Source organism: Euprymna scolopes, chromosome 9 (genome assembly GCF_053919585.1).
Source record: "Euprymna scolopes isolate OS-2025 chromosome 9, ASM5391958v1, whole genome shotgun sequence".
Classification (NCBI taxonomy): domain Eukaryota; kingdom Metazoa; phylum Mollusca; class Cephalopoda; order Sepiida; family Sepiolidae; genus Euprymna; species Euprymna scolopes.
Genome location: NC_136490.1, coordinates 163,838,364 through 163,856,333, shown reverse-complemented (window position 1 = coordinate 163,856,333; position 17,970 = coordinate 163,838,364).

Sequence of the window (17,970 nt, the reverse complement as noted above, 5' to 3'; positions counted from 1 at the left end):
GAAAAGTAACTTGTCTGCAGTGAACATACCATACAGGAGTCTTGAAAATGAGGTGTATGACTGAAAAGGATGGAGATCAAGGTGTTTTGAAGGTCTCCAGAGGTTTTCATCTGAAAGGCAACTGAAAGAAAACAGAGTAAGAGCAAAACGACTACCAGCCGAACCAATATCTACACCATTAAATCCACATTCATGTTCTATTTGTGGCCTTGTCTGCAAGTCCCTTGCTGGACTAAAAAGTCATCAGAGGCAAAAGCATAAATGAGTTTAAGAAATATGGGTTGTCTGAACCTCATACGTCTAAATCGATATGCATATATATATATATATATATATATATATATATATATATATAATAAAAGATTGGCAGTTTTTCAGCTCTAGACCGAAATACCGTAGGTTTACAATAACATATTCCACACACCAATTTCTTATGTATAACCTATTAGCCACTACATAAGTAACTTTATAAAGACTTCCCTGAACCATCCAGACGTTCAAATTAAATCCTAGATTCCTTTCGAGAAACTAAACCAGTACTATAGCATTGACTACAGAAGAAATAGTCCCGGTTTTTCCCCTATTGCCAAAGTCCTATTACTTATCCCCATAAAAATCGCAGAGATATATACACATGGTATAGATAGTGTGCTTAAACTTTTCGTAACTAATACATAAAATGTTCAATTCGCGTACGTCAATTCGAAAAATAATAAATTCTTCCTTATAACAGTGTTGCTGTTATGATTAACTTAGATCAGACCGATCCCTTATTCTAGAATGTAATTCTGTTAACTAAACTGAACATGGAAGCAGTTATACAAGATGGCGTCTACCGATACAGGAGGTCAGCGTTTAACATTAAATAAAGCGATTACTGAACAGCACGCGGGTATGTGCTCTCACTCTCTTTCTCTTTCTATCTCACCCCCTTTTCACTCTTTCTCTAAATGTGTTTAGAGGGGGACACATAGACAGATCAGAGCGAGCCTTATATATGTTGTGTTTATATTCGACCACTGTACCGGACCGAGAGAGACAGAACGAGACAGATAGATATATACAGAAAGAGAGAGAGAGAGAGAGAGAGAGGGAGGTATATAAAATCATCGTAATGGCAGAGAGAGAGAAAGAGAGACAGAGAGAGAGAATATCATAATCACGGATTGCCGTCATTCCATTACAGTATATGGTATAACTAAAAAGAAAAAAAAACAGGACGTTATGTCGGTGCGGTTGTGGTGGAGCAGTCGATATCGGATCCGCTTCTAAACAAACAGGTTGCACGTAATGGCCTTATCTATCTATTTATTGTGTTGAACGTTTTATCATTTAAACAGGGTTAAGCCTTGCGATAAATACGTATAAACGTTCGTGTTCTTTTTTCTCCAGTTTTCTCAGTTATTTTTGTATCAACTTCTCACAGTTTTATTATTTTACTCCCTTTTTATTTATTTTTTTTATATCGAAATGAAATAATAAACCATCATCTGCTTTTCAGATGTTTCCTTTTAGTTGATTGTTTTTGTTTATTTTTATTTTTGGGTCGTATTTTTATTGGTTACGGTGGTAAGTGAACTATTTACAACCAAGTACTCCAGTAATTATTTTTAAAAAAACATTATAATTGATGAATACAAGTATGACTTTTTTGTTTCTTTTCCATAGAATAGGAATCCATGTATTCGTTCTCACATAAATTTCTGCTTCTTAATAAAACTTTGAGAAAACTATTTTTAGTCGTAGCTGCCGGTGAGTAACCAGTCGCATTACCACAGCTTCAATGACTACATGTTATGTTTTTCCCCTCTCTCAACCCGGGATGCCTCCTGCGTTACAATAGCCCTTCTTACCGTGCGGAGTAATGGGTGTCCAATCCGAAACCGGTTCGTAACATGGGGAAGTTGAGGGCTGGGCAGCAGCAGCGACAACAACAATAACTGTACTTTAATTTTTTTCGAAGGGGGCACGCTACAACCGGGCAACGGCGGGTAGCGGGTACCGCTAGCTTAGAATATAATAGTTTGATTTTGATACAACACAACATATATTACTTTTGTAGTAAAACAGTCATACCTAACATCTCTGAGCACAGATGGACTTTATGCTTAAGTATGCAAGACATTTGTGATTTTTCTTTACATATACATCAATTATATGTATGTATAATATATATATATATATATATATATATATATATATATATATATATATATATATATATATATGGGGGGTGTTGGGGGCGGTGGAAAAATAATAAACTTTAGGAAAACCTAAATTATACTTGCATCATAAAAAATGTATTTTTAAATTCGCCGTCGCAATTTTTGTTCTAAATAAAATAATTACAAGTAAATAAAGACTGCATTGTATTTGTTATTCTTTATGAGAAGATTTTTTATAACATTCGCCAAGAAAAACTGTGAAACAATGTTGCTTTTTTAATCTGCGAATATTTATAAAGTACCGTTTTTAATAAACGGCATTGTATGGCTTTATTAGTTTCCAATAAGTAATATATTGTTAACCGCATTCATGTGTTTCGAATTGTTAAGACTCTCGGGAGGAAATACACATTGCTTTGTAATGGATATAACCCATCGTCTAACTTACGTATTCCATTCTTAACCAATTAATACATCGTTTATAAACGAATATTTGTATTCATTTTATTATAATTCTAATCGTGTTGCTAGTTTGTAGAATCTAGTTTTACGTTTAGATGGAAACTTTTATTTCAACAATCAGCCATTTTAAACGACCATATATATTTATATATATATAAATATATATATGGGGGTGTGGGGGTGTGAATTAATGACGAAAGTATATATTTACAAAGTTCATGATGTTGGCTATCTTACAATTTATTCCTTTGATTCAGTTAACAATTACAAATCTTGACAGTAGTTGTTTCGTAGAACAAAATCAATCACCTAATTATAATATCAATCAGAGAATGTGTGTTATCCTTAACTCAGCCGACGAAATAGCAACACTCAATCCATCAAAGAAGATAAAGAACGTTTTGACATGATTTAAAATCCGAAATTTGGAAGAAAAGCTGTAAATATCTCAGACTATTCTTACATTACGCCATTTTGAATTTAGAAATAAAGTCAGTAAACCTATCTATTCGTACGTTTATCAAATCACGTATATTCTGTTAGATATGCTCTATTTATTAATACATTTATTGTTTATAAAGTAATATATTATTATTAACACTAAATAACACCAATTATTATAATCTATAACACATCTTTGCATATGCGAATCTAAACAAAATCTTTTTTTTCAATTCCCTGTTATATTAAATTATTTATTAATCTGAATTAAAACTAGATATAAATAAGCTCTCTAAACTGTTATAATCAAATGTATTACTACATAAATCATAATTCTTACCACAAATTAATTTGAAACCTATAATTTTATTCAGTTGCAATTTATAATCCATTACCATAATTGTTTACCTTAAGCGAAAAAAAGTTAAATTTTAATTTAAATTTTAGTATAACAGAATATTATACTACACACCTTCATCCTTTAACATTTATACATTTCTAACGTTTTACATTTAATATTTGTCATTGATTAATCAGTGTATATTAAAAATGTATTATACGTTATATATAAAACTTTTAGTATCAAATCTATTTCAATATAAAATATTATATATTTATGAGTTTATCGATAGTTTTAATTGACTTATAATTCATTTAAGTTTAATATCGATCAGAAATTAATCAATAGTAATGATTCCCTGAGTAACCCCCACATGAGAAAACATGTCAAAATCTTATGTATTTCTTCTGCATAATTCAAGCAATACTTTTCCGTTTAGAACCGGTTTAGGTAAAAAAATGTATTTCTCAAATTTATTGATAATTTTAAAAAATCAACATATTTTTCTGACTAGTTCAAACACACAACTTATAATAATAATTTTAAAGTAATATATTAAAATTAACATTTGACGGACTAGTTAAAGCACACAACTTATAATAATAATTTTAAAGTAATATATTAAGATTAACATTTTTTCTGACTAGTTCAAACACACAACTTATAATAATAATTTTAAAGTAATATATTAAAATTAACATTTGACGCATTTTACTAATCTAATATTCTACAATCGAGTATTAATAAACATTTCTCGAACTAATTAGATAGTTAGGAAAAATTTTAGTTTACCAGTAGAGAGGTCCTAATGTGCCTTAAAATTAGTTTTAAAGGTATCCTAACCACATAATAGTATGCCCCTTTAATTATTTAAGAAGTATTAATACTCTTTAGTCATTATATAACATATTACATTGACCTCCAGTTTACCTTTACTTCATCCTCTCCTACCCTTAAAATGGCTTTAAAAAATTAACCCATCAATTCTGAATTTAATTAAAGACGTTTAGTTAATATATATATATATATATATATATATATATATATATATATTATATATATATAATATATATATGTATGTATGTAATCATTTATATATATATATATATATATATATATACAAAAAATAGTTAACTGAAATTAATGTTCAATTTATTCCATAGGTATACCTTATTATGACTAGTGTTTTTACATCAATTTGTATAATTAAAACATTTGGCTTATATTTTTGAGTAGACACATTATTCTTATAACAATCCCTTATTTCAACAAATAGAGTGGATTTTTAGGTCAACGTTTAGGATTTTTATTCTATAAATACTTCTTTTTTTACACAGTGGTCACCACTTATCAAGGCTCGGAAGCCACTCAGGGATAAGGGTTATTGCAAGTACATTACGTTAGTATGGAGATTTGATGAAGTGTTTACTTAAGGGGGCGGTTCATTAGGACTTCGTTAACGTTGGACTTGAACACATCCAAGTTGTAGTCAGGTGGGAGGCAGGCAGACGGAACAGAGTTCCACAGGCGTGCATTTCTAAAAAAGAAGCTTTGTTCATGGGATCCACGTTTTGATTTAGGCACAGATAAAGAGTGGGGGAAATTTTTCACAGTGGATTCGGCTAGACGGGTGTTTTTCGTGAAAGATTGGCGAGGGGGACAAGAGATTGGAGTTCAGACAGGCACCTGCCATGGAAATAACGATAAAACAAGGACAGGCTCGCAACGTCTCTTCTGTGGAAGAGAGGTTGCAAGGTAAAGAAAAGGGCATCCCCCACTAAGCCACGAAGTCTATTTTGTACTCTGTCAAGGCAGGATATGCTTTTTTAGTACCTCCTGCCAAGATATGGCAGCAGCATTCCATCCTTGAACGTACTTGGCTTTTATATAGATAGAGAATTGCATCAGTAGTGAGATATCTTCTCGAGCGGTAGAAGGATCCCACCATTTTTTCAGCGACCTTGGTCACAGACTTGATGTACGTGTTCCATTTCAGATCAGGAGTAAAGGTCAAACCCAGAAGCTTATCAAAACATGGGGCCTCTCCCTAACGAGAGCCATCTATCCCACTTGATGCCAGATAGGGATCAGAGCGTTGATGATGTAAGGATAGGAGTTTGGTTTTAGATGCATTAAAGGTAACCAGCCACGTCTTCCCTCACTGACCCACGCACTCGAGAGAGAATCAGAGAGAAGTTTGTCATTTACAGACTTTGATGTGTTGCCGTAGATGGTCGTGTCATTAGCATAGATGTCAACGAATGATTTAAGTATGTGTTTAGGGTGGTCATTGATGAAGATCAGAAAGAGAGCTGTGCCCAGGATGTAACCCTGAGGGACTCCAGCTTAATACTGCAGACCTTTTATTTTTGTCCATCTGTTATATTTGTTTTTATTATTATTATTTTTATTCTTGTTGTGGTTGTTATTGTTATTTGTTATTTTTTAGGAAGTCTTATTAAAAGTGATTCTTAGAGAGTCTTATTAAGAGAGATGTTGCGTTTTGTGTTCGTGTTATGAAGAGATTCATATATATAAAATGTTTATAATTAGAAGTTTAGAAGCTCTTTGAGTGAGGAGACAGTGTTTAGTCTTAGTGTTCACATTGTAGATATGAGATGTAGAGACATTGTGTATGTGAAGACATTTTAAAACACAGGATATATAAGACATATCATTACAATTTTACTTTACCTTTTGGTAGAATTAGAACACAAAGACGAAGTTTATAAAAACACATGATGGGTTTATTTCTTCTTCGACCGGTCGTGGTTTTCTTAGTCAGGAATTCAAAGTTTTACATTATATGTTTCAAAGGTGACGGTCTCGCTTCCAGACGTTCGACTGTCCATCTCTTGACTCCAGACTGTCTTCTGTCGTCCTCAGACTCTCTCTGTTTAACTCTCAAGTTTCTAACTATATCGAGAACTTCCCATCTTCCATGACGTCATACACATGTTAAAACATGTGTCTTCTTTCACGTGTTCTTGAAATGCGTGTCCAAAACTTTTTCCTTTGTTTACAAAAGGAATTTTAACCTATATTTCCAGTAACCTATATTTCCAATATATTAAAAACATGTTTATTAAATTATCCTATAGTTGCATTCATCACTTCAATTTCATAACAGAATTGGCAAATGCACATTCTTTTCTTAAAACCATTTTATCTCTAAGCTAAACAATGGTTTGTTTTTACATTCCATTTTCTAATTCTCTCTCGTAATCTATTTCTATACCTAAATTACGAGGTTCGAATTTCGTCTATTCTATTTCATTTTCATTTTAACTAAATCTCTCTATTTTTATACTTACATGAAAAGGGGACAGCCCTTATCATGTAACACATCGATCACTACTCTCATGAGCCTATCGGAGAGAAATGATTTAATGATTGAGAAAACATTTCCAGTTATACCGTAGCTGGAAATCTTGTAAAGTAGACGCTTATGCCATACCTTACGTTTGTTTTCTTATGGATAAAGAAAAGTATTACATTATAATTTTATGATAGTTTAATATATTTTCTTCTTAAATATTCTTTAGAACTTTTTGATATTTAAGACAAGATGTTCTTAGATCTAAGTTTACCATGTACAGTTTACTTATTTCAATTAATTAAACTAGTTTTATAATATAACTTTTATATTAAACTATAATATTACAGAATGTAATACTACTTTTACTATATATTGTCATGATATTTGAAACACACGTCGGGTTTTGCAGAAAACTTTAGTACGAACTCTTTTTCTATTCTGAGTCGTGCTCATTCACTATATCACCTTAACTATTCATGTTCGACTAAGAAAACCTTACCCTTGTAAGAAAAGAGAATGCTTCCTGGATTTGACCGTGATTAATCTCTAGGGTATTTTACCATGACTTGGTTTTATTTTAATCGTTTTCCCACCTTTCCCCCCCTTAAATTGAATAAAACACAATTTTAATCGCTTTTTCATTCTTTGTTTTAAAAATTCCTTCGATACAGCTTTCAGAAGCGAGGGGTAAACCGGTCAGCTGGCTCCCCATTTCTCTTTCTTTCTTCTCTTGTTCCCCTTTTCCCCTTTTTTGAAGAGAAAATTAAAGGAATATATATATATATATATATATATATATATATATATGTGTGTGTGTGTGTGTTTATATTTATATATGTAAAATTTACTTTTAATCATGAATCATAAAAGTCTTCCCTTCCTAATTGCAATATTAAAATTTTGTATCCCTACAAACATTATGAAATATATATATATATATATATATATATATATATATATATATATGTGTGTGTGTGTATGTGTGTGTGTGTGTGTGTATAACTCCTACAGGACGGCTCAGATGCATAGGCTTGTATGAGCGATGCAACCGATGCCGGTCCCTGTGGCATTACCTGTGTTCTCGTCAAGTGGTCGATGCGGCCCGGCTGCCGTTGTCCGCTCATCAGTTCCACCTTTCAATCAGCTTTCAATCTGTCAACTGGAACCTCTGAAAAATAAACTGCACTCAACAACGGCGTTTTCAAACGCTTAACTGGCTTTTCTTAACATAGAATAATTATTGCTTCACAAATAGCTTATACACAATGGCTTAGTTATACAAGCAGGGCCTGGCGGGTTATTAACAAAGTATTTCATTTTTCTATCGTTAGTATACGGAGAAGAAAAAGTTCACAGAGGCGCGTGTATGTGAAGAGTGGGTGTCGCCAAGACGCGTGACAGTGTGTGTGTTCTAATATTTTCTTTACATTTTATCAATATCGGTTGGTTGCAACCCCTCCTGTCCTAGTACGCCCACATGTGATGGTCAACTAGTCAGCGGCCGCGCTTTTGTTTCGGGGTCTTGCTAAACTCTGAACGCCCTCCTAATAAGTCAAATGTCTCCACACCGCCAGCACCTGTGGGACTGGTGGATGTGGGAGAAGTGGTCACTTTTGCCATTTCTCTGATACGCGTTCAGTTTGGTCTTTACGATGCCCACGCTGCATCTTCCCTTCTGCCGGTGTGTTTTTACAGAGACAGTGGGGCACACACTTGCTCGATGTCCCTCACCTTTACAGGTCCAACATTCTATCCTTCTATCCCTGCCTTGGGTGGGCTCATAGGGTCTATATCAAGGGTTCCCTGCAACTTTTCTGGGTTCCGTTTTCATTCCCCAATGCCCCATGCCTCTGGCCTTCGGCCATGTCTGTGGACACACTCTGCCTTTCGCCTCTTCGCTTCCACGTCGGGGCCTCCACCCCCCACCGTTATCCTTGTTTGCAACCAAGCATAATTTTTCGCTATCGTGCGTGCCTACTCCAGGATGTGCGGACAGCTCTCCAGCACTTTTATCCTGGCTGTCTCGTCCTGCAATGCATCCACCATCGCGTCGATTAATATTGCATGTGTGGTGGCCATGTTACACTTCTCCGCGACCGGATATGCGCGAATTGCCAGTTCCTGCATGCGGTCGAATATTTCCTTGCATGCGGTCGTATATTTCCTTCCCGACAGCCATCTTTTTCTGGGATAGCGATCTTACGGCTTTGACCATTGTCTTTTCGCCGGCAAATTTTCTTTTCAATCGTTCGCGAAATCAGCCCATGCTATGCCTGAGTTATCTTCTATGCACCTGCATATAATCTCCGAAGCGAATCCCGTCGTCCCATCGCAGGCTAACAAAACTATACCTCTATCTGTCAGGCCATATACTAATCTCTTTTTCTCTCCTGCCTCTAGTCATTCCCCTACTCTCTTGGCATCTTCTCCATAAGATGGTATACTTATTCCCCACAGTGGTCGCTCCATGGTCATCTGTACCTCTACGGTCTCTACTGATCCCTCCCCAACTAACTGGTTTGCTTTGCTTTCTCCCTGAAAACCCATCGCCTTTCCCCACTCACGCTCTTTCTACCACCCAGCAATAAAACTACTGTCAACTCCGTGCAAAGTTGAAATTCAAAATTCTCAAACACAGGCCGAGCACAAAACTGAGCAAAGCATAAAAAGGGGACCAAAAAGTGACTTACGCTACCTCTTGCTGTTTGCTCATTCTGCTGTCTTTTTCTGCTAGGTATCTATTTACGCAAACTGGCCCAGACCTTATAGTCGATTGACTAAAGTTAGCGGTCTGGCTATGCTCTCAGAGTCTGTTAAAAAAAATTAGGAACCGTGTACTTTTCTTTTTTTTGTTTACTCTTCTCTCACAGGGAGATTTTGGTTTTCGAAAGAAATAAAATTTATGTGCCCGTGGACATTCATTCGCACGTCTCTTAACGAAGCGAGATCTCCTGGATCGTCGGCACCAAAATGTAAGGGCGGCTCAGATGCACAGGCTTGGGTGAGAGATGCTGCATATCAGCCGCCGTATGAGCCATCAGATCACAGTCATCCGCATATAGCAAGCCACGGATCGTGTTGGTGAGAACCTTTATACTTGCATTGAAGCACCTAATGTTGAACAACCCCCAGTTGTTCGGTAACTGATATAGACACCATCAGAGCAACCACCAAATGGAATTCGAAAGACCGTGGTGAAATATAACGCAAAGAGTATGGGTGCTGAAATTTCTCCCTTCTTAATACCATTGATCACATCCTTCATACCATATGCATGAGCTTTAAGATGGTTACAAACTTGTCAGGACAGCCAAGCTGCTTCAGAATCTACCACAAAGCATCCCTATCGTCTGTACCAAAGGCCTTGGTTAAAGCAATATATATATATATATATATATATATATATATATATATATATATATATATATATATATATATACGTGTTTCCGCCAATTAATGACCACTTAAATAGAACTATCAGACCGAACAGATTTCGTGCTTGAGAGGAATATTCCGTAGCTAGAGATTTTATGAAGTAAACCTCTGTGTCAGACCCTATCAAATGCCTTAGATATGCTAAGATTTACCGGCTAGAAATGAAAACTTCATCAATAAATTCACTAATTCTGTGTGATATCACAATTAGTTCATCAACTGTTGATCTCACATAGCGGAAACCATATTGCATATTTTTTGGTTAAGAGGATTGACAAGTTTTCCATTTTTGCATTAGCAAACTGTTTTTTCATTTTATGAATTAAGCAGTAAATTTCAAAATCTTAAAATTGTTTTTTTCTGTTATAAGTGAAAATATAACAAACAAACAAATAAGGAAAAGACGAAACATTATTTTGATAGAGTTTTATATAGAGAGTCAAATTGCTCCATATAAGAGCCCTTAGACAAAAATGACGATCTGAATTTTTGACTCAAAACTTTGACTGTGATGTGTCGATGTCTTGATTGAAAACCATATACAGTTTGTTATGCTTCCATTGTTTACTTGACTGCCCGTACTACACCCTGAGAATGTGAGGGCAAATCTTGCAAGTCAAGCTTGTTCCCATTAAATAATGATTCTTGAAGTTCAGAATCAGAAATTTTTTCTATCATTTGTGGTTCAAAAATACCGCATAATGTCAAATCTATTAATTGCGTCAAATGGGTTGCATTAAAATTAATATTTGGTCTTCTTTTTAATCGTTTCTTGGTTGTCCCCCCACTCCTAAAAAATATAAAAATTAATTGAATATCAAAAAAATAAATGCGTACTGCTTTAATAATTATGGTGAAATGAGATAAAACCTTAAAAATGTTTGTATAAAATGGAATAAATAATTGGATCATTGATAAATGAATAAATGTTTGCTTACCTAATGGCCCAAATTCTTTTTAACGCTTCCTTTACTCAGATTTAACCATTGAATATAGTACGTTTTCAGGGAGTAAACAAAATTCATTTCCTTGTATGTTTTAATGCAATCAGCTGGATTTCATGAGGCTGCTCCTTAATCATCTACATAATTTTTCCAGGGGCCCGCTGAATATTTAGGGCCTTTCGCACCCCCATCCACGTTTATAAAACGAGCCCTGAAAGTTCATTATGTTACAAAGAGAAATCAGTTGTATGAAAATTTATTTTTAAATTTTTTCTAAAATTTCATCCATTCCTTCTTCACAACCTGTGTTGCCATGAGTGTTGTCAACAAGGATTGTTAAGAGAAAAAGAGCCGCTTTTCTTGTAAGTAAGAAGAACATAAGATAAGTGAAAATGCGATTTCGATAGACCGAGATTCGAATTTTGCAAGCAAGGTTCAGGAATAGATTGAGAAAATGTACTGTTAGAATTTCGCATTGTTCAATTTCATATAAAATAGTTTAAATATTTTTGTTTGTAAAAATAATTACATTGTACATTCTTTTTTATGAAAACTGAATTAAAAATGTCAGCTCAAACATAATGAGCAATGCAATTTAGAAATATATTGAAAATAGGTTAGGTTGAAAATTAGGTTGCTGTGAATTCTTTGTCTGTAGAAATGGTTTGGAAACATATGCCGAACCACGTATGTTTAGGCCACTTTAGTCGATCACGTTTTGAAGCAATACATGATTTCATAGCAAAAATGAATTCACAATATAGGAGCTAGAGTCGAAGATCAGGGGAAGTCATGCAGTCGAGTCCGGATCGAAGAACCAGCAGGGTCGGTTAGAGTTGACATGATCAAGAGGAGGGCCCCTTTAGAAGCGAGGGAGAACGTTTAATGACTTTGAATTATTTGACGTCATCATCGTTCGATTGGTTGATGTGATAATCAAGAAGTTATCGTCATGTTTTTTAACTACCATCTTCGTGTCGTCATTCAACAATTAACGGTAATGTGTACTCATCGTTATTAATGAACTTTGCATAATCCATCCTAAGTAATGTGTCCCTCCATCATGAGGAATGATTATCCCCCCTTCTGTGTTATACGAACTGATCACTCCTTCTCTCCTCTCTAATATATGTTATACGAAGCTCATCATAGTCTATATAGTATCACATGTACCCGTTACATGTTCCCGCCATCTCACGATATATGATTCCTAATAATGACTCCGGCTATAGAACATAAACGTCGTTTTGGTGCCCGTGATCACCTTTATGCAACAAGAATAAGTAGAAAAAAAAGGAACTTCGCATTACCACGGAAATACAACGTATGGCCCATTTAAGAAAAAAAGCAAACAAAGAAAAAATGCTAGATGAAATAGAACAATAATTACGAAAAAAAAGAAGCACACACACAGGCACAGTGCCAAAGAAAAAAGCTAGATGTAATACACACAATACCCTCCTAGGCGATGTACCTTCTTTTTTAGTAGAGCGGACCGGATATACTTCCGGTGATTTATCAAGTGTGTTAGGACTGAGATTAATATAACCATTAGGAACTTTTAACTGATATGTTTTCAAAGCTCTCAATAATAATAATAACAATAATAATAATAATAATAAGAAGAAGAAGAAGAAGAAGAAGAAGAATAAGAAGAAGGAGAAGAAGAAGAAGATGATGATGATGATGATGAAGAAGAAGAAGAAGAAGAAGAAGAAGAAGAAGAAGAAAGAGAAGAAGTGCACGCCTGGGGTCTTCAGCCAGGGTATCCAAATAGTGTTTGAAATGGAAAAGTGTGCCCTGGAGACGACAGAAGGCAGGGAACTACCTAAACCGAGATGAGAGATCCAGGGGAACACGACGCTAATAAATACTAGGGAATTCTGAAATCATACGTCATCAAAGCAACAGAAATGAAAGCCAGCTTGGAAAGGAATACGTCAGGAGAACAAGAAAACTCATGGAAACGAATCGTATAGCAGAAACCTTATCAAACGTATAAATGCATGGGCAGTGTCACTAGTAAGATACTCCAGACGTTGATAGGGTTAACTAAAGAAGAACTGAGAAAGCTCTATCAGAAGATCAGGAAATTCATGAACATGCATAATGCACGACTGACAAAGGACGATGTTGAATGACTCTACGTGTAAAGAAGAGACCGCAGGGGGTGACGGGTTTATATAGAACATTGTGTGAATTACACAGAAAAAGAACTAGAAAAATACATTATCCAAAATACTAAAAGCATAATTATAGCAGCAAGAGACAGGGAGAAATCAACAAAACAGAAAGACAAATGGTAAATCGAGAACAGAAAAATGGGAAAAGAAACAACTGCACGGATTCATAATAATAATAAAAGATGAGAATAACAGGAACACTTGGACATGGGTACATAAATGAGAACGTACAGCGAGAAACTTAATCCTTAATAACTGCAGCACAATATAACTCGATAAAAACCAACAACATTAAAGCAAAGATCAGCAAAACACAGCAATACAGCAAATGCAGACGCTGTGGACAAAGAGACGATACGATAACCATATAGTAAGCGAATGCAGCAAACTGGCCCAAAAGGAATACAAGGATCAAGCAGAATCAAAATATGGAGGGAAGTACGCAAGGAATTATGCAAACAACTGTATCTCGAGCTCACATACAAATGGTACAAGAATTCGCCGGCAGCGGTACTCGTAAACGAGCATCACAAAATCCTATGGGACCTGGGCATACAAACCGATAAACCCATCGAAGCAAGAAGACCAGTTATCTTAATAATTTACAAGAAAAAATACTGTTGAATTGAGCACTTTGCTGTTTCAGCTGATCACAAGGTGGATTATAAAGAAAAGGAGAAATGAAACAAATACACAGAGCTTTCTAGAGAGCTAATGTTATGTAATGGATGGCTGGGATCATCTCATACATAACTGAAAAGAAAAATATCTTTAAAAAAAAAGATAATAAAAGATTTGAAAGGTGGGCATCGAATAATCGATTGTCCACCAGTCGAAGCGAAAATATAATTACGTCGTAAATAGTGAAATCGGACGACGATTTTTTTGTTTACAAAAAAATGAAACGTGACATTCCTTGCACTGCAATGTAGAATGGAATGTTATATGAAGCTAGCATGAGATTATGGACTCACGTGTATAAACAAAGTCAATAGTCGGTCAGCTGAAGCGAAGTGGGTTACGATGTCTCTGGATCAAATGCAGGAATGCATGTGTAACTGAGATACGTGATCAGGAAATGCGTGATCCATTATCGATAACAGAGTGATCGACAGGTGGCGTGGCGTGGAAAATCACCGAAACAAAACACATGCTAATATAAAGAAGGTGATTTTTGGAGTCCAACAGAAGAAGTAGAGAAGAGGAGAAAAGAAGAAGAAAAGAGGAGAGAGAGAGACGCCGAAAGCTGAGACGTGCGTTGTCGAGAGCATAACGTTTTAACCCCTCCACATCACTGAAACGAACAGTAAGCAACACCGTTAAATTTTGAACTGTTAAAAATCTCTATGTACAGAACGAGAAAAATAATTTCAAAACAAAATATATTTCTATATAAAAAAGCCAGCGTGTCTTACGTCTTGATTGGTATACTTAGTTACGTCTGATCTTTGTGTGCATGTTAATTCTCTTTCAGCCGGCAACATTATTATGACCAGCGAATGACAGCTGAAGAAAACCATAGAGAATAATGCACGACTAAGGGGGAAATAACTCTGCTGTCTTGGCCGTTACCATAACAACCAGAAAACTAAACAAAATAGACGATCAATAAAAGACGGCTGCTTGGTTTTGTTGCAGCAGGGAACTTACTAACTACGACCGTACCCAACCTAGGGGTCCTGGCGCTATATAGAAAACCTATTTGGTGCCGTGAGCCAGTTTGCATCAGCGATGCAAAACCCAACCTGGGGTATATATAATAAAAACTAATTGGTGCCTTACGACCGGTTCACTCATCAAGAGTGATAAGTAAGACCTTGGAAAAAAAAACTCTTACACGAAAAACTATTACACGAAAGAACTCTTGCACAAAAACAACGGTTACCGCACAAACAACAAAAGACTAATCCGACCAAAACGAAGAGAAAAACGCATGCAAGGAAAAGGCAAGGTCAGTAATTTTTTCCACTATTTTTTCGTAACCTTGTCTCTAAAAGCTGTGTTGAAAAAAAAAGAAAAAATATTTTTTTTTGTTTTCTTTAATTCTTTCTCATAATAATTAGGGTATCGAGTAAATAATTTTCGAAGATGGAACAGCATATTTTTACAGATTTCGCGCAGATCCTAGAGGCTGAACTACACAACGTAGGGAAGGCCATTTCGAACTCTGTGAGGGGGGAGGCGTTATTAGCGAAAATAAAAACTTTAGACTCTCGACAATCGCACGAATATAGTGGGTGGCTTAGTGATATAGATAAGTATAGTTAATTAGACAAACGGAGGAACAGAAATGTCAGTTAGCATTATTAACTACGGCTGGCCCAGTGGGACAGTTTGTTTCAAGTCTGCTAACGAACAATGCGAGTTTGGCATGGGTACACGTGAAACGAGCTTTAGATAATTATTTTGGAGTCCAGGCAAATTATACCAAATTTATGAGGGAGTTGGCAAATATTAGACATGGTAGGAGCGAAACTCTGCATGACTACATGCAGAGGTTAGTGCGCTTGGCTGAAGGTTCGTATGGTAGCCTAGATACAAACAATGTAGTAGTAAAAAGCCAAGTGATAGGTTTCTTCATCGAGGGTTATATGACAGAGAAGTCAAAATCGCTGTCATGAGGGAGGAACCATCGGACCTCAAAGTAGCCTATGAAAAGGCCCTAATTGAGGAACGATGGAAAACTCGTATAAGAGGCAATGTCCGAGAAGAAGAACCTATGGAAATTAACTAAAGTAGACGCCAGAGGAACGTAGAAGCGATAGGGAAAAAGAGATTCCCAGAGCCAGATAGGGGGCATGGGAATTATAGAGGATTTAATAGGGGACCCGGCTTCAAGGCAAGAGAAACGGAGAGCCCTTGGCCGGGGATTAAGTGTTTCAATTGCGGCAGAAAAAGCCATATAGCCAGGAACTGCACTTTCCGTAAGTCGGGAAACGAGCAACCCCCACTCGCAAGACGCTCAGCGAGAGGAAGGGGGGGGGGTGAACAGACGAAGATAGTAGGACATATGGGCGCAGCTAATTGCATCCCTATTAAAATAGAGAAAAATAAGTTTATAGCATTAGTAGATACTGACGCAGAAATTTCAGTTATAAAAAGTACCGTGTTAGGAGGGCTCAGACAGAAGCCTGAGATAAAGAAAATAGAGATGAATTTAAGGAGTGCAAACGGGTCACCTCTCTTAGTGCAAGGAGTGGCGCGTTTTCAGATTAAAGTAGGAAGCCAGTACATTCGACATGATTTCGTAGTGACGGAAAACCTAAAAAGGAACGTCATATTGGGCCGAGACTGGCTCAAGCAAAATGGTGTTAGAATGTACTTTGATTTAGGAGCAATTCGATTAGACGGCGAGTACATAGCGCTGCAAGAAGAGGCTCATATTTCTAGTATAGTTAGATTAAGACACGATGTCACTCTGAAACCGCAGCATTTACATGCGTGCACAGCTCGTGCCGGAATGAAAAACGGTCAGGGCTTAGACTACGAAGTAGTACAGATAGATACGGGCTTCCTAAGTGATTTAAGTGGTGTATCAGTAGCGAACACAGTAGTCACAATAAAAGGTAGGTAAAGCTTTCCCTTGCTAATCATGAATAGTACAACTCAGACAGTAAAATTAAGGAAAGGTTACAAGATAGGTACATGTAGTAGAACAGAAGTAGTGATGGCGATATGTCGATATTTCCTACCGACGATTGGGGCGGAGAAGAAAAGACGTTTGGCTTGCAACGAAAAATTACCTCGTTGCTTACAAGCAAACGTATCATTGTAAATATAACGCGCTGTTAACAGTTGTCGTACCGGTCTGATAGATCTCTAACAACGACAAGAACAAACTACAACAACAACAACCCTACAAAGGTGACTCTTTTTATAGTCTCAATCTCTCGTTCAGCGAGATTGAAACGAGGCTGGAATGTCTATTTAAGCTATAAGGAATATACATCCTATTTTCTTCATTAACAAACACCAGGTCGGGCCGTTCACAGCCATGAGTGTCTTTCCCTTCCCACCGAGCCACCCTCGGTAAGTCAATCAATTTAATTATCACACATTCCCCACAAAAAAAAATAAATAAAAGAAAAGAAATCTTGAGTAAGGGAATAAAAGTTCATTTAGACTCCCGATAAACTGGGTCTACCAGGTACAACTCCTTGAGGGTCACAAGTCGAATAGAACCATTGTTCATCTACTGGTGGTGCTTCAGTTAGACCCACACAGCTGACGTTGGACCAGTCATTAAATCTATCGCAGGCTATCATAGGTCTGCTATCCTCAGGTCTGTTACAGGTAGGACAGATCCAAATTGTAGTACTCTCTCTCTCCGTTGTGGGTCCTGACTCATATCCTGTGAATTCGGAGGTTCCATGCTTATAGGGCCGGGTTCTCCAGGCTGTGGAGACAATTCCAGAGGAAATAGATGTTTAATAGAATATATGTCTATAACTCCATTACCTTTCCTTACTTTCACCATACGCACCTGATATAATGGACTGATCCAACACCCCTAAAATGAATGGACTGTTACGTCTATAAAAAGACAAGCAAACTCTCCTCACGTGGGAGACAGAATTTAGTACTAAGCTGTCAATGGACGCTTAGAAATGTGTGTACCTTTTTACCTAAATAAACCCTTTCTGTACAACCCCATTAATGTCTTCTTATTCATATAATCTAC